Source organism: Bos javanicus, chromosome 16 (genome assembly GCF_032452875.1).
Source record: "Bos javanicus breed banteng chromosome 16, ARS-OSU_banteng_1.0, whole genome shotgun sequence".
NCBI classification, from domain to species: domain Eukaryota; kingdom Metazoa; phylum Chordata; class Mammalia; order Artiodactyla; family Bovidae; genus Bos; species Bos javanicus.
The window spans coordinates 78,879,390-78,902,135 of record NC_083883.1 but is presented as its reverse complement, the minus strand read 5'-3'; positions in this window follow the sequence as shown (position 1 = coordinate 78,902,135).

Here is a 22,746-nt window from a genome sequence, read left to right as displayed (position 1 = left end):
ATATGGATTTGCCAAAATAAAATACATATGTATGCACACACACACCAGCACACACACACACACAGAACTTCAGTGTCTGTCTTCCAGTTACAAAAGTAATTTGGATCAACTTTCTACTTTTTAACAATGACAATTAATACTTATGGAGTACTTGCTAATGTGCTAGATGGTGTTTGAAGAACTGTAGGTAATACTGTTTTTCTCTCCATTTTTCTGATGAGGAAACTGAGGCACCGAGCTAATAAAAATGGTAGAGCAAACAGACCAACCCAGGAAACATGGCTCCAGCTCTGCCACCATGCAAACTGCCTCAATTCAACTTCAGGACTTTATTTTATTTAACTTTAATCTAAGGATAGTTGATTTACGAAATTGTGCTCATTTCTGCTGTATGGCAAAGTAATTCAGTTATACATATATATATATTATTTTTCATATGCTTTTCACTTATGGTTTATCACAAGATACTGAACACAATTCCCAGTGCTACACAGTAGGACATGGTGCGCATCCATTCTGTATTTACTAGTTTGCACCTGCTGATCCGTAATCTCAGTCTGTCCCCCTTCCCCCTTGCCAACCACAAATCTGTTCTCTCTGAGTCTGCTTCTGTTACGTAGATGAGTTCATCGGTGTCGTGTTTTAGGTTCCACATGTAAGTGGCATCATATGGGATTTGTCTTTGTCTGAATCATGCACTTAGTGTGACATCCATGTGCTGCAAAGAGGACTACCTTCTTCTTGTTTATGGCTGAGTGACATCTCATTGTATAATGGACCGCGCTCTCTTTATTCATTCGCCTGTTAAACATTTCGGTTGTTTCCTCATCTTGATTACTGTGAACAGTGTTGCTACGAAACATTGGGGTGTGCGTATCTTTTCAAATAATAGTTTTGTCAGGACCACGTTTTATAATCAGTGTTCATAGGATGACCAGATGGCATGAAGTACATCCTAAATCAGAGGAAAATTCATCTTTAATATACTTTCAACATCACAGTTGTTATGTTTTAGGTTTTAAGTTATCTCTCAGTAAACCAGATTATTATCAATATTTATATTAGAAAATATCCACATTCAATATATGTACTGATGTTTCACATATTTATTATCAAGCACAAAACTTTATATGCCCATGGGAACTTACAGGTTAGAAACTGAATTAAAATGTTATCTTAGTATTTCTTTACGTAGAAACAAGGTAGTCAACCTATTTTCCCATGGCTCGTCTGTAGCCGTAAATTTTACCTTAGACAAATATATTTACCTTACCTGTTGAGTAGAGATGTTAATGTATCATAGCTTTATCTTGGCAGATAAATTTGGCCGGAATTCAGCATGTGTCAGTGTCCAGCTTCCCTGAATGATGGACACCTGGGAATTTTTTTTTTTTTAAACCAAGAAACAAAGATACATCTTGATTTGGGAGACAAAATGTTGGATGTTACAGTGTCTTTACCTCAGACATTCTACATAACCTTGCAATTCTTCTAAATAAAGTTTTAAATGGGTCTTTTGCCATAAAGGACAGTTATCAAGAAAATTAAAATAAATCTGTATTTATTTCTGGATAAAAGCTGACCTTGAGAATTAATGAGCAAAGCAAACATGTGGTGGGGGGGATGGGACTCAAGTATGGTGAGCAATTAAACATCATCTCTTACCAAAACTTAGCTGATTAGAACACAGGATCAGAATGGATGACTCATGACCAAGCTCTGCCGCCATGGTAAACTCCTTCTGTGCTCTGAATCCAGTTTCCACATCCAAAATGTGGGAATAATAATATTTACTCCATAAAGTATGTACTACTCTAAGGTTCCATGAGGGAAAAAAAAAAAAACATGTAGCAAAATGTAAACACAGGCTAAGGACTTCAGGTGTTCCTTATTATTATAATAGTGCTGGCACATAGTAGGCACTTTACGTGTTAGATAGTACTACTGTCATGATTATATGATTGTCATGGTGCATGTGTGCTAAGTTGCTTCAGTTGTGTCCCATTCTTATGGATCCTGCATCCTTACGAGGCTCCTTTGTCCATGGGATTCTCCAGACAAGAATACTGGAGTGGGTTGCCTCCTCCAGGGGATCTTCCCAACCCAGTGATCGAACCCACATCTGTTACATCCACCTGCATTGGCAGGTGGGTTCTTTACCTCTAGTGCCACCCGGAAAGCCTGGTTATCATGGTAGTGGCATGTAGTATTTTAAGCGTTAGACATTACTACCATTATTGTTATTATTCTTAGGAACCGATGACATGACAGGTAGTACATAGGATACTATGTTACCAAGATAAATGAAATGTATCTTCTTCCATGCTAGGGCTCAAAATCCCGTTAATTTTACAATAATTTTTTTGTTCACTGCCTAACTTTTCACATTAGAAACATTATATAAAAAGTGCTCAACATCACTCATTATCAGAGAAATGCAAATCAAAACCACTATGAGGTACCATTTCACACCAGTCAGAATGGCTGCGATCCAAAAGTCTACAAATAATAAATGCTGGAGAGGGTGTGGAGAAAAGGGAACCCTCTTACACTGTTGGTGGGAATGCAAACTAGTACAGCCACTATGGAGAACAGTGTGGAGATTCCTTAAAAAACTGGAAATAGAACTGCCTTATGATCCAGCAATCCCACTGCTGGGCATAAACACTGAGGAAACCAGAAGGGAAAGAGACACGTGTACCCCAATGTTCATCGCAGCACTGTTTATAATAGCCAGGACATGGAAGCAACCTAGATGTCCATCAGCAGATGAATGGATAAGAAAGCAGTGGTACATATACACAATGGAGTATTACTCAGCCATTAAAAAGAATACATTTGAATCAGTTCTAATGAGGTGGATGAAACTGGAGCCTATTATACAGAGTGAAGTAAGCCAGAAGGACAAACACCAATACAGTATACTAACGCATATATATGGAATTTAGAAAGATGGTAACAATAACCCTGTGTACGAGACAGCAAAAGAGACACTGATGTATAGAACAGTCTTATGGACTCTGTGGGAGAGGGAGAGGATGGGAAGATTTGGGAGAATGGCATTGAAACATGTGAAACGTCATGTATGAAACGAGTTGCCAGTCCAGGTTCAATGCACGATGCTGGATGCTTGGGGCTGGTGCACTGGGACGACCCAGAGGGATGGTGTGGGGAGGGAGGAGGGAGGAGGGTTCAGGATGGGGAACACATGTATACTAATTAAATAATTTTCTATTAAAGAAAAAAAAAAAGTGCATGAGGAATGAACGTAGGATGAGCAGTAGAAAATCGATGCAGGAATTTAGACAATGATGTCAAGGAGATGGAAGACGAGGATAAAAAGTGTCTTTGTGGGGCAATAACCTGGGAAGAGGAGGATATGGACAAGCCGGAGGAAGCAACATGTCGCAGAATACATTGAGAGTGGGCGTGTGCTTTAACATATCACAGGCAAAGAGAGATGCTCAGGGAGACCCTGGGGAAGCCTAGCTGCCAAGGCTGTATATTTAGGAATATAAAAGATAAAAAGGTACAGGAGAAAAATCAAAATGTTATCTTCACAGTGTGGAGGATGAGCTTAAAATGGCTAAGGGCTTCCATCTGTCAGCCATCTTAAGTTAAATTTCCAAGTCGTGCCATTCATGAAATCAAATTTTAATTATAAATTGTAGTAGGAATTTTGGTAGTAACAAAACACACCAAGCTTTACTTCTACTATAACTCGTGTACTGGAAACTTCTAATACACTAAGTGCTTCGTAACATGTGCCAATGCTGACCGGAGAAGGCAATGGCACCCCACTCCAGTACTCTTGCCTGGAAAATCCCATGGACAGAGGAGCCTGGTAGGCTGCAGTCCATGGGGTCACTAGAGTCAGACACGACTGAGCGACTTCCCTTTCACTTTTCACTTTCATGCATTGGAGAAGGAAATGGCAACCCACTCCAGTGTTCTTGCCTGGAGAATCCCAGGGACGGGGGAGCCTGGTGGGCTGCCATCTATGGGGTCGCACAGAGTTGGACACGACTGAAGTGACTTAGCAGCAGCAGCAGCAGCAGCAGCAAATACTGACAGACACTGCTGTTAGGAAAAAGAAAGTATTTTGAAAGACTGTTAAGCATAGAAATAGATACCATTTAGTATCATCCTAGGAAATTAGATTTTGGAAGGTGTCTGTACAATAGAGCATACAATATGACATTTGTTTCACAGCTGCATTATATGTAAGTACTGTGCTCCTCTCCCATGAATAAAGTATTTACTTTCAGAAAGGAAATGAGCGCCAAAGCAACGTGAATTTACAGACGTAAAATAGGTACATATAATCTCATATGGAGGAGTTAGGTAAGAATGATGAAGGAAATTCTTTCAACACAACAGTCAGCTGCAGCAATTGGAAGACGTTAAAGATCTAGAAAGGATTGCTCTTGACCATATGGGAGTATTAATAAATCAATATCACATTTGACAGCTACTTAAGTAGTCTATGACTAGCTTCATGGAGAAGGCAATGGCACCCCACTCCAGTACTCTTGCCTGGAAAATCCCATGGACAGAGGAGCCTGGTGGGCTGCAGTCCATGGGGTCACTAGAGTCGGACACGACTGAGCGACTTCACATTCACTTTTCACTTTCATGCATTGGAGAAGGACATGACAACCAACTCCAGTGTTCTTGCCTGGAGAATCCCAGGGACGGCGGAGCCTGGTGGGCTGCCGCCTATGGGTCGCACAGAGTTGGACACGACTGAAGCAACTTAGCAGCAGCTTCAATGTCAGTTTTAAGAAGCCTGTATTTATTTTAGTATATCAAAAGACAAAGGGGGAAACATGGTATTTATACATATAAATACATTCATATACTGATGTGAGAGTCATTAATAATCTATCAGATAAAGCTAAACCAATTTTCTTTTTGTCTCAGTTCAGTTCATTTGTTCAGTCATGTCCTATTCTTTGTGGCCCCATGGACTGCAGCACACCAGGCTTCCCTGTCCATTACCAACTCCTGGAGTCTGCTCAAACTCATGTCCATCATGTCCATCCAACCATCTCATCCTCTGTCATTCCCTTCTCCTCCTGCCTTCAATCTTTTCCAACATCTATATCTATCCCAATGAGCCAATTCTTCGCATCAGGTGGCCAAAGTATTGGAGCTTCAGCTTCAGCATCAGTGCTTCCGAAGAGTATTCAGGACTGATTTCCTTTAGGATTGACTGGATGGATCTCCTTGCAGTCCATGGGACTCTCAACTGTCTTCTCCAACACCATAGTTCAAAAGCATCAATTCTTTGGTGCTCAGCTTTCTTCAGAGTCCAACTCTCACATCCATACATGACTACTGGAACTTTGACCAGATCTTTGTCAGCAAAGTAATGTCTCTGCTTTTTAATATGCTGTCTAGGTTGGTCATAACTTTTCTTCCAAGGAGCAAGTGTCTTTTAATTTCATGGCTGCAGACACTATCTGCAGTGATTATGGAGCCCTGAAAAATAAAGTCTGTCACTGTTTCCACTGTTTGTCCATCTATTTGCCATGAAGTGATGGGACCAGATGCCATGATCTTAGTTTTCTATATATTGAGTTTTAAGCCAGATTTTTCACTCTCCTCTTTCACTTTCCTCAAGAGGCTCTTTAGTTCTTCTTCTCTTTCTGCCATAAGGGTGGTGTAGTCTGCATATCTGAGGTTATTAATATTTCTCCCAGCAATCTTGATTCCAGCTTCTCCCAGCAATCTTGATTCCAGCTTGTGCTTCATTCAGCCCGACATTTTGCATGATGTACTCTGCATATAAGTTAAATAAACAGGGTGACAATATGCAGCCTTGATGTACTCCTTTCCCAATTTGGAACCAGTCTGTTTTTCCATGTCCAGTTCTAACTGGTGCTTCTTGACCTGCATACAGATTTCTCAGGAGGCAGGTCAGGTGGTCTGGTATTCCCATCTCTTGAAGAATTTTCCACAGTTTATCGTGATCCACACAGTCAAAGGTTTAGCATAGTCAATAAAGCAGAAGTAGATGTTTTTCTGGAACTCTCTTGCTTTTTCTATGATCCAGGGGATGTTGGCAATTTGATCTCTGGTTCCCCTGCCTTTTCTAAATCAAGCTTGAACATCTGGAAGTTCACAGTTCACGTAGTGTTGAAGCCTCATTTGGGGAATTACTAGGCAGTATAAATTTCATTAAATTATCCTCATGAAGTAACCAAATACTTTGTTTTCAACTCTGATATTTTAGGAGTAACAGAGCCAGGATTTGGCTACATAGTAAGGGCTTCCCTGGTGGCTCAGAATCTGCCTGCAGTGCAGGAGACCTGGGCTGGGGAGATCCCCTGAAGAACGGAATGGCAACCTACTCCAGTATTCTTGCCTGAAGAATCCCATGGACATAGCAGCCTGGCGGGCTACAGTCCACAGGGGTGTGCCAGGAGTCAGACAACTGAGCAACTAACACTTTCAGTTGGGTACATAATATTTGTCCTAACTAGTAGATAAAAATCATCTCCTAAAAGATATCTTTAAAACTCAAGTTGGACACTTCCCACATTTAAATTGGTTATTTATTTCACTGTGTGCTTATAGGAAAAAGGCATAAAAATAATGCATGTTTCATTTCAGTCTCATCATAACACATCAAACTATATTAGATTCAGATCTGAGGTAATATAACCAAGTCAAGTGACATGCAGGGCACAGCCTTATTCTAAAACCTTACTTTGAAGGTAAATTAAATAGAAACAAATCTTTAGAAATGTTTATATCATATAGTTTTACATCATCATGGATTCATGTACAGTGTTGGTTATTATTATTCCACAATGTATTTGGTTGATTTTTGGACAACCTCATTGGCTAAGGGATTTTTGTAAAGTTTCCACTTTCTAATATCTTCTTAGAAGTTAAAACTTTCCTCTTCTCTAGTAACTTCCAGCTTTTTCCATTTGGTTGCTATTACCGTTTATTTTTCTTACGTTTCAACTGGAAGAGCTGCCAAGCAAAGACGTCTTTTCAGGTCATGGAGGTGGACGCCAGGGTGGCCTTCCAGCTGCCCACTTGGTGGTGCCTGCGGCTCATCCAGAAGCCAGGGAGCACGTTCTCTTGGTCTTTGCCGCCGGTCCGATGACTTGTCTTTTCTAAGATGCTCAGCAGTGCCGTGATGAGTTCATCCAAACATACAGACTTTAGAATCTGAGCATGTGACTGAGCAACGCGGTTTGAAGGAAGCTTTTGGATGGAGTATTGGCACAAGACGCCAAATGTGAGTTCTGTTAGATGGCTAATAAATTTGATGGATGAGGAGGAATATCAGTAGCACTGAAGGAATGATTTGGCTGTTGGAGACATGCCAAGACCTTGGGGTTGTTTTGCTCTCTCAATCCGCACTTTTTTTTTAACTTTAGAAACAGCGCTTGAGTAGAAAGAGGTCTTTTAAGGCAGCGTCTTTGAGGAAAAGCATAATACAAGCCCAAAGCAGTGAAAAAGGTCACGAGGCACTGAAGCAAGCGTCGGGGGGCTGGTGGCGTCCTCCACGTTGGTGATTTTACGCGGCTTTGAAAGCGTTCCTTAACCTCCCGTGCCTCCCTGTTTCCCATTCATAAAAATGACAATGATTACACTTGCCGCCTTCAAAGGAGACGGGGAGGACGAATGAAAGGTCTGTCAGGGGCTTTGAACTTTCCAGAACAAAGCTTTTACGACTCCATAAAGTACAAAGTGGTGTCCTGCGCCTGTGTTTTTCCTGGCGTTTACCTCCTGCTCTCGAGTTCTTTGCACACCATCGGCTGCTCGGTGCTCACGGCCAGAGAGCCCTTCTAGAGAAGTGTCAGGCCGCTGCTGCTTTCTCTCAAGGAGAGGGAGGCATATTCTTTTGGGTCATTGTATCTGAAACTTTCGTTCCTGCGGCCCGTTTCCTTGTGCATATTAGACTATGTTGCAGGTGTGAAAGCACGGGGAAATGACATGAGAACCAACGTGGGAAACATCAGCTCCAAATTCCCCAACGACTCACAAACACGAGATCTCTGTCTCGGAGCCAACTTGGAAGGCGACAAAACATCGTCTATTATTGTAAAAGAAATGTCAGCCCTGCCAAAAGGCAGTGTTATATCTTATAAATGTTTTTAAACAATATTTATATTCTCTCTCCCTCTCTTTTTAACTTTTCTGGTTTTCTTTGAAAGTGGAGCCAGAAATAATTTCTCGGCTCTTGAAATCAAAAGCTGGAGCTTTAAGGCAGTCAGTCCTATTTGCATTTGACTGAGGGGGCTTTGAAGGTACTTGATCTAGATCCTGAGCCCAGCAAATCAGCCACTCTTGTGAGGGTCCTGAGAGGAGCTGCTGCTGGGAGTTGTAGACTAGTCACAGACTGGGTGATTGAAAGCTGAAAGAAACCGTGAAAATTCACTCGGTCCCGTCTCTAGCCTCTGAGTCTTCCCTCAGTGAGAGTAAAAAAGAATTTAAAAATGGGGCTTATAACTCAGGGAAACAACTTTTTTTGAAGGTTATATTTTTCGGATTGATTGCTTGAAATACAGTTGATTTATAATGTTGTATCATATATATATATATATATACACACATATATATGGACTTCCCTGGTGGCTCAGATGGTAAAGTGCCTGTCTACAATGCGGGAGACCTGGGTTCGATCCCTGGGCCGGGAAGATCCCCTGGAGAAGGAATATATATATGTATGTATGGCTTCCATATATATTAATGGCTTCCCAGGTGGCACAAGTGGTAAAGAGCCCGCCTGCCAATACAGGAGACCTAAGAGTCACCGGTCCAATCCCTGGATTGGGAAGATCCCCCAGAGGAGGGCATGGCAAGCCACTCCAGTACTCTTGGACAGAGGTGCCTGCCTGGCAGGCTATAGTCCATATGTATGTTTCTCTGCTAAACAGTAGGTCTTTGTTGGTTATTTACTTTATATAGAGTAGCCTGTGTATATTAACCCCAAACTCCTAATTTAAACATTCTTTTCCCTTTGGCAACCACAGGTTTTTTTTTTTTGTTTTTTTTTTTTTTTGTTTTCTATGTCTGTGACTCTATTTCTGTATTGTAAATAACTTCATTTATACCATTTTTCAAGCTTCCACACGTAAGTGCAATCATCTGTTGCTTGTCTCTCTCTGACCTCACTTAGTGCGATCATCTCTAGGGCCATCCATGTTGCTGCAAAGGGCATTGTTTCATTCTTTTTCTGCGGCTGAGCAATATTCCACTGCATATACACCCCACATCTCCTTTGTCCACTCATCTGTTTATGGACATTAAAGTTGCTGGGAAGACAACTTTTCAAGTATTAGAAAAAAACTTCCTTCTTGACCATTGTTGCAGTAAGCTCATCTGATAATTTTAGCTCATCTAAAAATCAATTAGCTCATCTGATAATTTTATCAAATGTTTATGTACCAAGAAACACTGGAGAATCTAGAAAATTAGACAACCTGGTCCAGGTCCTCAAATAGATTCAAGTTAGATTTTGCCAAAGAGAATCCTTACATTTCGGACATTTTGCATGCGTGCTCGGCCGTGTCTGATTCTGCAATCCCATGGACTGTAGCTCTCCAGGTCCCTCTGTCCATGGACTTTTCCAGGCAAGAATACTGGAGTGGGTTGCCATTTTCTACTCCAGGTATCAGACATTACACATAGGCAAAGTTGTAAAGTTTACTGAAATCGTTATAGACTGGTGAGAACGGTGTGAGTGCACACACATTACACGCCTTTCCCTCTTGATTCCCTGATGCTTAAAATGCTACCTGATGCTGCTCCTGGATTCCTAAGTTTACCTTAAGACTTTGAGCCCTATTGAACTGTGAATTTACTCTTAAAAGTGAAAGTGTTAGTTGTTCAGTCGTGTCTGACTCTTTGTGACCCCATGGGTTGTAGTCTGCCAGGCTCCTCTGTCCACAGAATTCTCCAGGCAAGAGTATCAGAGTGGGTAGCCATTCCCTTCTCCAGGGGATCGTCCCAACCCAGGGATCGAACCTGGGTCTCCCGCATCAGACGGATTCTTCACCATCTGAGTCACCAGGGAAGCCCGAGATGCTCTTGTGAAGGATCTAAAGGTTTAGTTTACATTGTCATCATTGATTGACTCGCCCCTTGGGTGAATTTCTGATCCTCAGTAAGTGTCAGCCTCGGGTGTGGGCGGGCCCGATGGCACTGAGCTTCCCTGAAGCCTTGTCCATGAGTCAGGTCTGGAGATGTAAGATGGCTCAGCAAGGCTTTTGTTGACAAATGAATTTATGAATAATCACCTGTTTCACCCTATTCCTTTCTCTAATTTGATTTTTTCTCCCCAGCCTCCAAATCATTTAATGAATACCAACAGTGAAAGGCACGTTGTGATTTAAATATGGTAAAACAGGAACAATTAGATCACTGAAATTCCAAATGCTTTTTCATATATATTTGATTAGATTGCTATTTGGCTGTAGATTAATCAAAGGCATTCTATTCTGGAACATAAGAGACCTGTAACTAATCAAAATCACTTAATATCACCTGAGCTGTGCAATGTCAGGCTTTGGAGAGCTTCTATTTCTTCTCAGAAAAGACTGAAATAGAATGTCCATGATGAAACACAAATGAGACAATTTCTTATGCGGTAAGGTGTGAACCCCCCAAAAAAGAAATTGTTTTTTAAAAGGTGGCTGGCCAGAGGTAAGACTGAGAAGAAAACTGAAATCAAGTATTTATTTCATAACTATGTCCTATGCTACAGATCTTCCAAATCTCTCACTTTATCTCAAAGGCGTTTGGGGGTGGTAGGAGAGAGTCAAGCACATCCTTGAAAGTGAAAGCGTTACTCAGCTGTGTCTGGCTTTTGCGACCCCATGGATTGTAGCCTGCCAGGCACCTTTGTCCACGGAATTTTTCAGGCAAGAATACTGGAGTGGTTAGCCATTCTCTTCTCCAGGAGATCTTCCCAACCCAGGGATGGAACCTACATCTGCATTGGCAGGTGGATTCTTTATCATTGAGCCACCTGGGAAGTCCCAGAAGAATAATGGGGAATGTCAAACACATTTTTTATTAGGATGCCTGGCTCAGCATGAAGGGCAGATGTCGCTTGGAGACCAGAGTAGAAGCAGGGAGTACCATTACAAACCAGTAACCCTAAGACAAATGGGTGAACCGAATGTGGAGCCCAAACTGATGGACAAAGGCAATGGCCGTTTTCCTATGCCTCACAGTCACAAAAACCTATGTTTTTTGAACTTTTGTATCACTTCCAAATGAATATATACCAAGTGTATGGGTGTTAGATTTGTTTAAGTATGAGCATTCACCTGTATTGTAATTTTCATAACTCTTTGGACCTATCTGCACTTTTTGTATATGGAAAACTTCAGAAGCAGAAGAGGACTGCAACTTTCTAGATCTTCTGTCAGGGAAAATGCCAGATTTGAGAGTTCTTTAACCTGCACAGGTGGAATGTCTGCCCAGGTTTGTACAAGGGGCTCATAGAGAGACAGCAATGCCCTTCTTAAGCCAGATGCCCTAATTTTATATCCCTTATGTCGGAAGAGCAAATAAGCTACTGCTCTAAGCTTCAGCTACACAACCAAATACAAGCATTGCTACTTACGACTCTGATGGAGAGAATAGAAAAAGTCAGTATTAATATGTATTAATATGTATTTTTGAGCTGATAAGGGGTACACGGTGAAAAAAGTAATGGAACAAAAATGATGGTTAGTTTCAATTAGAGGACGGTATGAAACATCTGCTGAAATACATCAATATAACAGTGAAGGAATTATAAACAAGTAGAACCATCCTGGCCTGGGGAAGTAGCAGATTGCGTGGTTCCCTTTGTCCTCCAAATTCAGCCTAGCCCTTATCTTGTCAAGGACCCTTAGAACACTTTCTTATACACATTAAAGGTTGCTTGATCTAAATAAGCATCGTATTCTGGGTCTTTATTTTGTAGGTTAACTTGAGATGGTAGTTATTTAAATGAGTTGAACAGACAGTGGAACAAATCTAAATTTAGCCACTCTGAGTGGGTAGTAAAGGATTAAAAAAAAAAAAAAACCTGGCAAATCTCATTGATGGATGCAAATCTTAAGCGTTTATGCAATGGTAACATAGATCTTCAAATAGCTAATATTTGGGCACCTGCAGATTAACATTCAGTAAACTTACAACTTTTAAAGGCCTGCCCAGGTTGGACAAATTATTTTACCATCAACACTATTCACCACTGCCACAGCTGAAAAGACAAACAAATCACAAACATCTGAGAAAGACAGGAATTAAGAACACGAGGAGGAGAAAGCCTGCAGGCTGCAACCCACACAGCTTTCCCTGTCTACCTACTGGATCGTCTCCAATCCACCCCAAACTGCTGAACTGACGTGTGGTAAACTTGGACGGCCCAGAGAGGCGGAACACACCCAACTGTGCGAACCTGGCAGTCTGCTATTTCACCTGGCATTTCTGGAGAGCAGGACCCTTGCCACACTGTTGGATCAATCAGTTTTAGTAAGTTAAACGATTTCCCAGTTTCCTGGCAGGGGCAATGAAAACCTATCTCAGGAAAGATGGAGTTCATAGAGCAGTCTTGCAAGTAACTCTGCCTTCACCGTGTCTGGATGAGTGCAAGCTGCAGAACTGTAGACTTTCTTTGATTTTCTTTGCTTTACTGGAAAGGAGGAGCCAGGTAATAGTTTGGGGATGCTTTTAGAGAATTCTTATGTATCCATAGTGAAGACTTCAATTTCTCTAGAAAGTTGAAGACATAACACAGCACTTTGCCTGTACGTGTATTGAGTCTGATCGATCTTTGAGAGTTGGAGTCATCTGTTCTCTATCCTGACACTGGGAATCTCTGTGCTGTTCGATCCATATTAGCTACAGCTGAGTTCTTTTCATCTTCTCAGTTATTCAACTGATACATGTTAGCATAATTTCACTGAAATTCAATGACAGTATTGCAAACTTCCTCCTCTTTGACTTTTTCTATAGAAAAGTTAAAAATATATTCAAGTTACTCTATTGCAGGATATCACAGGTGTGTTAGGGAAAATGAAAGAGAACACAGATATTTATTTATAGTTGGGGGATCAGGGATGAGCCAAAAATGATGAATAACAGAGTATTTTAATAAGTAAATGGATAGGAAATGATATCAACTGTGAGTGAGGGCTAGGAGCCAGAGATCTCAGGCTGTATACAGGAAACTTGGGGCAGTCCATGGGGACTGGAGAGAACACAGGCTCACAGTTAGAGGGTCACTCTCAGTGCAAATCAACAGACTTAACTGAGCAACTACAGGCTTTATTGGGAAAGTTGGTCAAGACCAAGCCTTGCAGGCACTGGAAGCCCAAGTGGGAAGTTTGGGTCTCATCCCACGGGCCACACAGTCATCATAGGTCCAGGTACCCTGGGCCGGCAGGGGGACCTGCACCTGCTGCTTTAAACATCCCAGGTATGCCCACCTTGACTCTTCTTCATGACCACAGAGTTACTAATCATTTCCTCCACATGGCACAACCTTTCCTCTCTTCCTGACTTTGCTAATGTATTTCCTGAGCCGTTCTCTTATCTCCACTTCTGCTTGTGTAGACTGGAAGACTCGCTTCAGATACCACCTCCTCCACCTAGCTTCTCTCCATTTACTCCCTGGATCCTATCTTTAAAACTTATCTAAATTCACACACAACTTTATTGGCAGTCATCATTTTCTAACTAACTATTAAGGTGAAGTATGGACATCTTATCTACCAAATGATAAGAACGTTGAGCAAGATCTGTGTCCATTTACTTTATGTGTATACCTTCAGAAATGAGCAGAGTCATCTCTACATGGAAACTCAGTAAATACTAGTTGAATTGATAAACGGATAGGGAAACAGAACAGGACCCTATCCCCCATGTCCCCCACCTGACATTTTTTCTGCAGAAAAACTGTAGTTGAAGAATAAGTTTAATTAGAGAAGTGAGAAGATGCAGAAGCAAAGGAAAGCAGTCAAATGGACAAAAAATAATCAGATCAGTCGCTCAGTCGTGTCTGACTCTTTGTTACCCCATGAATCGCAGCATGCCAGGCCTCCCTGTCCATAGTTCAGTCATTTAACACAGTCAAGGATCTTTAGTTCTCCTCAAGGGCTATAGATAGTATTCTGAGCCATCTCGTAGTAGCTGTCTTATAGATGCTGAAACCCTCACCAGGTGGAGAAGTTAACTACATGATGAGCAAACTGTAGCCAAGACTTAAGCTGCCAGCACTTAAGCTCCCCTTAAAAGCTCTTGCCCACTGATCGTCAATAAGGGAGTCGGCATTTGGACACATATCTGCCTTCTTCTCCCAGCTGAGGGTCTCTGGAGTAAAGCAGACTCTTCTTTATGCCAGCCTTACCTCTCAAGTATTGGCTTTCCAGCAAGCAGACCTCACTTTTGGTAACAATAAAAAGATGGAGCACAAGGACCACATGATAGTTTTGGAAGTTTAAAACAAAATTCTACATCTAAAATCCTCTTACATTACAAAAGTGAATGTCTTTTGGCGTATAACTATCATAAAATCACATTGATTTTTCAGATTGACAGTAGACTGTGGGATTAAATTTAGATAAGAGAATATATTTAATGAAATGCATTTTACTATTTCCAGGATTATCAATCTGAAACTACAAAATGTGCACTAACTGAAATCAGTTATTAAAACACGTTTCTCAGATCCATATTATGTAAAGTTTCTTCAAATTTTCAAGAAGCAATACAAATCATGAGAATGACATTTAGGAAATATTTACTCTTTGATTGCAAACATTGCTTTAAATTATATGCTGTGGTTTCTACAATTAAATTTTGAAAAGATACTTCAAATTTTATTTGGTGTGACAATCGATACTGAGTTTTAACATTAGAATTCCGAGTTGATGATACCTTTCTTAATACATGAAAAAACCCAGGTATAGTCATTGTGTCTTGAATAATTTTCATAATTGGCAAGGGCACACGTAGACGTATATAGATCATAGGGCTACATATGGTTTCACAAGGTATTTTCTATTCAGAGGTAAACGACACATCTTCCTAAATTATACTCTCCTGTAACTTTTAAATTGTCATTCTAACAATCAACTTAAAAATAGTGGAGTCTAGATTCCTTTGAGATTAAAACATGCCAGTAAATAAATATAATGAATTGTTGGTTCAATTTCTAATTGAACTGCAGAGGCTCTCATTTTGCAAATTGAGAAGCTAAGCTCACACTGTTTTGAAATGGGGATTAAGTAATTATAGAATTTTATCAAGCAGCACACGGCTGATGTAGTCTAAGGGGAGGCGATCTCTTCTATTTCTCCAAATAGCCTAAGATATAATACGATCCACTATTCCCTCCCCACCCCCCAATGTGCCTGCCAACAACTCGTGATTAAGAAGAGTACTAGACTAAACATGGAATCAAAAAGAGCACACAGATATTTGGAGTCTGACCTAGAAGAAATAGGAAACCTGATGACTAGAAAATAATGAATTTCAACCCATTCACAGCTCTACTGGTTCCAGCCTAAGGTAATTAAAATTCTTTAGAGTCTGGGAAAAGCACCATTAAATTATGGCAAAGTGGGAACTTAAGAAAAAACTTTAAATACATAAAGACATCAGTGAAATTTGGATGGATTAGAACATAGTATGTTCACCCATCAGAGCACTGGTCTGTAAAGTAAAATCACTTGGCTAAAAAATTTTTTAAATCTCACACAATAACAGCTTTTGCATAATAGGAAAATAATCATTGTTTTCTTGAGGCATTGATACTGTAATATTTATTGTCAGTTACTCTTTTTTTTTGATCCTTAGTGTGACAGTTCAGTTCAGTTCAGTTCAGTCGCTCAGTCATGTCTGACTCTTTGCAACCCCATGAATCGCAGCACACCAGGCCTCCCTGTCCATCACCAACTCCCGGAGTTCATTCAAATTTATGTCCATTGAGTCGGTGATGTCATCCAGCCATCTCATCCTCTGTCGTCCCCTTCTCCTCCTGCCTCCAATCCCTCCCAGCATCAGGGTCTTTTCCAATGAGTCAGCTCTTTGCATGAGGTGACCAAAGTATTGCAGTTTCAGCTTTAGCATCATTCCTTCCAAAGAACACTCAGGACTGATCTCCTTTAGAATGGACCGATTGGATCTCCTTGCAGTCCAAGGGACTCTCAAGAGTCTTCTCCAACACCACAGTTCAAAAGCATCAATTCTTCAGCACTCAGCTTTCTTCACAGTCCAACTCTCACATCCATATGTGACCACTGGAAAAACCATAGCCTTGACTAGATGGACCTTTGTTGGCAAAGTAATGTCTCTGCTTTTGAATATGCTATCTAGGTTGGTCGTAACTTTCCTTCCAAGGAGTAAGTGTCTTTTAATTCCATGGCTGTAGTCACCATCTGCAGTGATTTTGGAGCCCCCAAAAATAAAGTCTGACACTGTTTCCACTGTTTGCCCATCTATTTCCCATGAAGTGATGGGACCAGATGCCATGATCTTCGTTTTCTGAATGTTGAGCTTTAAGCCAACTTTCTCACTCTCCTCTTTCACTTTCTTCAAGAGGCTCTTTAGTTCCTCTTCACTTTCTGCCATAAGGGTGGTGTCATCTGCATATCTGAGTTTACTGATATTTCTCCCGGCAATCTTGATTCCAGCTTGTGCTTCTTCCAGCCCAGCGTTTCTCATGATGTACTCTGCACAGAAGTTAAATAAGCAGGGTGACAATATACAGCCTTGACGTACTCCTTTTCCTGTTGTTCCATGTCCAGTTCTAACTGTTGCTTCCTGACCTGCATACAGATTTCTCAAGAGGCAGATCAGGTGGTCTGGTATTCCCATCTCTTTCAGAATTTTCCACAGTTTACTGTGATCCACACAGTCAAAGGCTTTGGCATAGTCAATAAAGCAGAAACAAATGTTTTTGTGGATCTCTCTTGCTTTTTCGATGATCCAGTGGATGTTGGCAATTTGATCTCTGGTTCCTCTGCCTTTTCTAAAACCAGCTTGAACATCTGGAAGTTCACGGTTCATGTATTGCTGAAGCCTGGAGCACAGAATGCTGGGCCCTTCTTTCCCAGAGACTTACTGACAGATAACAACCCAGAAACTGTGGGCAAGACACAGCCAGGAGGCAGGGATGGGGTTGGGGGAGCAGAGCCCCTCACCCTTCTCCTGAGTCATAGGGGTCAGCTGTGGGGGACTATCCACAGGTAAATGACACAACTCCTGAGGCCAAGGAAGGAACTTTTCCAAAAGCAGAGCCTCGCTCAGAAGCAGCTCTGTTGACAGGATGGGGCTTTCTGGACCAAATAATGGAAGAATGGCCTTATGGATGGGCTTCCCCAGTGGCTCAGCAGGAAAGATACAGGAGCCACAGGAGACGCAGGTTCAATCCGTGGGTGGGGAAGATCCCCAGGAGGAGGACATGGCCACCCACTGCAGTATTCTTGCCTGGAGAACCTCATAGACAGAGAAGCCTGGCGGGCTACAGCCCATGGGGTCACAGAGTCAGACACGACTGAAGTGACTTAGTACAGCACACACATGCTTATGGATGAGAAAAATGTGGGCAAAAAATTGCTAAGGAAGAGAACAGAGCTAAGAAGAGAAATGGAAATGTTTATAATTGACAGGAAATCTGGATTTGAATGCCTGGTGGAGAGGAGGTGAGATTTTTTTTTTTTTAATCTGTCTGAATTAAATTATTTTGTACTGAGTTATGATTACTATACCTTTAGCTATTATTACCATACCTTTAGCTATGATTACAATACTACCTTATATTAGTTTCAAGCATACAGATTCTTTACTCCTCCCTTGCACTTCTTGCTTGCACCCCATATGATAGATGCTGGTCGTGAATGGTAAATAGCAACTGTGCTGCTCTGGGCTGAGGGTGGTGTTCACCATGCCACCAAAGAGGTAACCCTGTCACCGCCTTTCTATATGCGAGGGGGGTCAGCTTTAACTCAAACTCAATCAGCACATAATGCTTCCTCCCCAAAGGGAGTTTTGACTCATTCCATGATTGTTAGATGTCTAGAATTTTGAACGAGTTAAACAATTAAAAAGGAATACAGGTATACATTAATTACTGAAAACATCTCTTGAGTGTCTGATAGGACGGTCTGCACCTGCATGTCAACAACTCAATGGCTAGAACCAGAGCCCCAAACGGCAACTTGGAAACCTCTGCACATCAGCTCTCCTTTGGAGGAACATGTTTCAAGGAAGATTTGTTTGAGGAGGAATCACTCCATGGAGTCTTCACTTGAACCTCAGTGCTCAGTATTCTTTGGAGAATTCAGCACAGAGTGATATTAATAAATAAAATAAATCAGGTCAGAATTTTGGATAATCTGGGGTTTGCTTCTACAGTACATCTCCTACATATGAACCTTCAAGTTTCCAGTTTTCAAAGGTGGGAGTGTGTGTTCCATCAACATCGCGCATAAGTGACGTTGCAGCTCGCCCTCCATCTCCCATTGCTGATGACCCTGCAGCTCTACCATCTCCTACCCGCCCTCCAGTCAGTGACTCGTCCTGCCCGTTCACTCAGTGCCAGCCGCTGTGCCAGCTGTTGTTCTGTGCTACAGTGCTTCTCAGGGCACCACACTGTGACATTAAGAATGTCTATTTTTTGTGTGTATGTTTGCTTTTTATGTATTACATGTGTGAAAAGTATTATAGACCTATTACAATACAGAATTATATAGCCAACTGGGTTAGCGGGTACCTAGACTAACTTTGTGGACTTACACACAAATTGGACCTACCAACGTGCTCTTGGAACAGAACTCGTTCACATATAGGGGACTTACTGATCACAATGTTATTTTCTTTCCTCCTCACTTCCCTTTCTGTACCTCACTGCTCCCTCCAACCCCAGGAGAAAGTTTTTCTGATTGTCTCTCCCCTCCCTACCCCATCCCACCCCATGACCAGCTTTATGTAAATGCACAGATTCCTCAGGCTTCCCTGTAATGCAGGAGACCTGGGTTCGATCTCTGGATCAGGAAGATCCCCTGGAGAAGAGAATGGCTACCCACTCTAGTATTCTTTCCTGGAGAATTCCATGGACAGAGGAGCCTGGAGGGCTACAGTCTATGGGGTTGCAAAGAGATGGACACAACTGAGCGACTAACACTTCACAGATTCCTCAGAACCAACCTCATACCATAGCAGGACCACTTGGTACAAGTGCTTAAAATATAAAGCAACCCTCAGTTCAGTTCAGTTCAGTCGCTCAGTCGTGTCCGACTCTTTGCGATCCCGTGAATCGCAGCACGCCAGGCCTCCCTGTCCATCACAAACTCCCGAAGTTCACTCAGACTCACATCCATCGAGTCAGTGATGCCATCCAGCCATCTCATCCTCTGTCGTCCCCTTCTCCTCCTGCCCCCAATCCCTCCCAGCATCAGAGTCTTTTCCAATGAGTCAACTCTTCGCATGAGGTGGCCAAAGTACTGGAGTTTCAGCTTCAGCATCATTCCCTCCAAAGAAATCCCAGGGCTGATCTCCTTCAGAATGGACTGGTTGGATCTCCTTGCAGTCCAAGGGACTCTCAAGAGTCTTCTCCAACACCACAGTTCAAAAGCTTCAATTCTTTGGTGCTCAGCCTTCTTCACAGTCCAACTCTCACATCCATACATGACCACAGGAAAAACCATAGCCTTGACTAGACGGACCTTTGTTGGCAAAGCAACCCTAGCCACACCTAAACATACTGAATGAGAATCAAGAGGCCCCTAGAAAATTAGATTTTATGACTCTTCACAGCTTCAGGAAATAGTAAGAAAACTAGCTACAGGGACAGACATTTGCATTTTGCTTTAAGGCCACTAAATTCAGAAGGTCACAGAGTAAATAACTTTCACAAATGTAAACTGTCCCTATAAGACCTGCCTTGCCCACAGGATTTTTTAAACAGGAAAGCACGTAATGAATGAGATCCAGCCTTATGGATTTATCTTGAATTAGTCATGAAGGAAAGAAGGACTTTTATAGAACCTAATTTCCATTTATTTGCTAATTATAAAATACCTATTTACCAACTCCAAAGTAAAGTCCTCCATGGATATAAGGGGCTCAAGTCACTGAAGTACTATTTGTCCTATTACACACTATTATCACAAAGCACATTTTATACATTTCAGAATAAATCACTGACACTCAACATGTGACAATGAAATTAGAGTCAATGGTTGGCACGATGACTTGTAGAACTTGGCTGTGGTCTTCAAGAGCCTTTAGCTCAGCGGTTTTCAAAAATGTCTTAAGTCATCTGTCATCTTTTTCAAATGAAATCTTATATAAGACCACAATATAAAATATTAATAAAAGTGGAGTTGTTCTGGTCAAAGCAGGAAAGGGAGACAAACAGAGTCAAATCTCTGATTTTACAGGAGAGGGGATTTAGGTTCAGAGAAGGTTTTTGTTTACAAAAGAAATCAACAAGGAAACTATGAATAAAACATGCATAGTTTGAGTCTCAATCCAGACACTTTTTTCAGTAAATTATGATCAATCTAGAACAGAAATCTGACAATAGGAAAGTTGAATCACTTAGATTCAATGGCTGTATAGTTTGTTAGAGCTTTCATAGCAGAGCACCACAGATTAGGCAGCTGAAGCTGCAGCGGTGTGCTTTCACAGTTCCGGAGGCTAGAACTGCAAGGTTGAGCTGGTCTTCTCAGAGGCTTCTCTCCCTGCCTCGGAGATGGTCATCTCCCGCTGTGTCCTCACAGGACCTCTCCTCTGCGTGTGCCCATGTCCCCACACCCTCTTCTGCTAAAGACACCAGGCCCATTAGATTCGGGCCTCCGCATAGGCTCTACTTTATCTTAAACAACCCTTTAAAGTCCTCACTGCCAAGCAAACAAGGCCTTTAGAATAAGGCTTCCCTGGTGGCTCAGACAGTGCTCTACCTGCAATGCAGGAAACCTGGGTTTGATCCCTGGGTTAGGAAGATCCCCTAGAGAAGGGCATGGCTACCCACCCAGTAGTCTTGCCTGGAGAATCCCATGGACAGAGGAGTCTGGTGGGCTACAGTCCACGGGGTCGCAAAGAGTCGGACACGACTGAGTGAGTAACACCTTCACTTTTCCAAGTACAGCCACATGCTGAGGTCCTGGGGGTTCAGCATGTATTTTGTGAGGGGGACGCCGCTTAGTCTGAGCAATGACCACCCTGAACTGAACACTTCTGGACTCACTTACACTGTCTCAGGCAGAGAAGTGACACAGCAGGTTTGGTATTGGCCTCTGAGCTTGTTAACACAGTGATTTCGAACGGTGAGTCATAGCACGCCTTCACTGACTATCTTCTGTGAGAAGTGTGGAAAGTAACTTGTTTTAACCTGTCCCTACCTCATATGGTATTTAAATAAGTAGCATATTTTAAAAATGTTTCTCTAGTCATGTAAAAAAATGGAAAATAAGGGTGGGTTTGAAGATGATCCTGTAACCCACTCACAAGAAGTGAATGCATTTCTTTAAAGAAAATAATGGTGTTACAATCACGCCGCTGAGAGTTGCCTGCAGGTCATGGCCTTTGTCTGCTCTGTCACCACAGTGACCAACGCCACTGTCCCCACAGCTGCTGCCGGCATTGTGACTCACCTCTAATGTTTGTTTCTCAATCCAGGGCATCTATGGGGCAGGAATGTGCCTGTGACCTTCATCCACCAGGCAGGTGACGGCAGAGTAGAGGTGAGGAACCAATGAGTAGCAGCCCCACAGCTAAGGCGTTGTTAAGTCAGGTCCTTCTCTGTGCTCGAATTCACCAGAAAATACAAAGACCCATATAAGCCTTATGCCCCATTTAGGATAAAAAAAAAAACAAACAGAAAATGGTGCCGTAATTGTAGACAGCTCTGAGTTGTTAGGAAAGCTTTAAATGCAATAAAATAAGCCCCAGACACAGAGAAAGGGCAACACAGCTCCTCGGGTATGGAGCCCAGCTGGCAGCAATTCTGCGCCTGAGAGCAGCATGGCTGAGAACACCTGACGGGCCGGAGCAGATGGCAGGTGGCACAGGACTCAGCGGGGCGCCTGGCTCTGGCTCCATCCCACCAGGCCAGGCTAGAGGAGACCGTCCAGCCCAGCGGCCCTGCTGCCACCTGCTTCTAGGGCGCAGAGTCTGGAGGAGACATCAATCCTGCTTTTAAATGTATCTGGAGGGAGGAATAAATTAGGACTTTGGAATTAACATATACACATGACTATATATAAAATAGATAATCTGCAAGCATCTACTGTATGGCACAGGGAACTATTAACTCATAAGGGAACAAGATGAACGAGAATATATATATATATACACATATTTTCTTGTTTAGTCACTGTTCATAGATATCATATATAAATACACACATATACTATACATGATATATACTACATACGTATATCTGTGTTCAGGTCAAGAAGCAGCAGTCAGAACTGGACATGGAACAACAGACTGGTTCAAAATTGGGAAAGGAGGACGTCAAGGCTGTATATTGTCACCCTGCTTATTTAACTTCTATACAGAGTACATCATGAGAAATGTCAGGCTGGATGAAGCACAAGCTGGAATCAAGACTGCCAGGAGAAATACCAATAACCTCAGATATGCAGATGACACCACCCTTATGGCAGAAAGTGAAGAGGAACTAAAGAGCCTCTTGATGAAAGTGAAAGAGGAGAGTGAGAAAGTTGGCTTAAAATGCAACATCCATAAAATGAAGATCATGGCACCTGG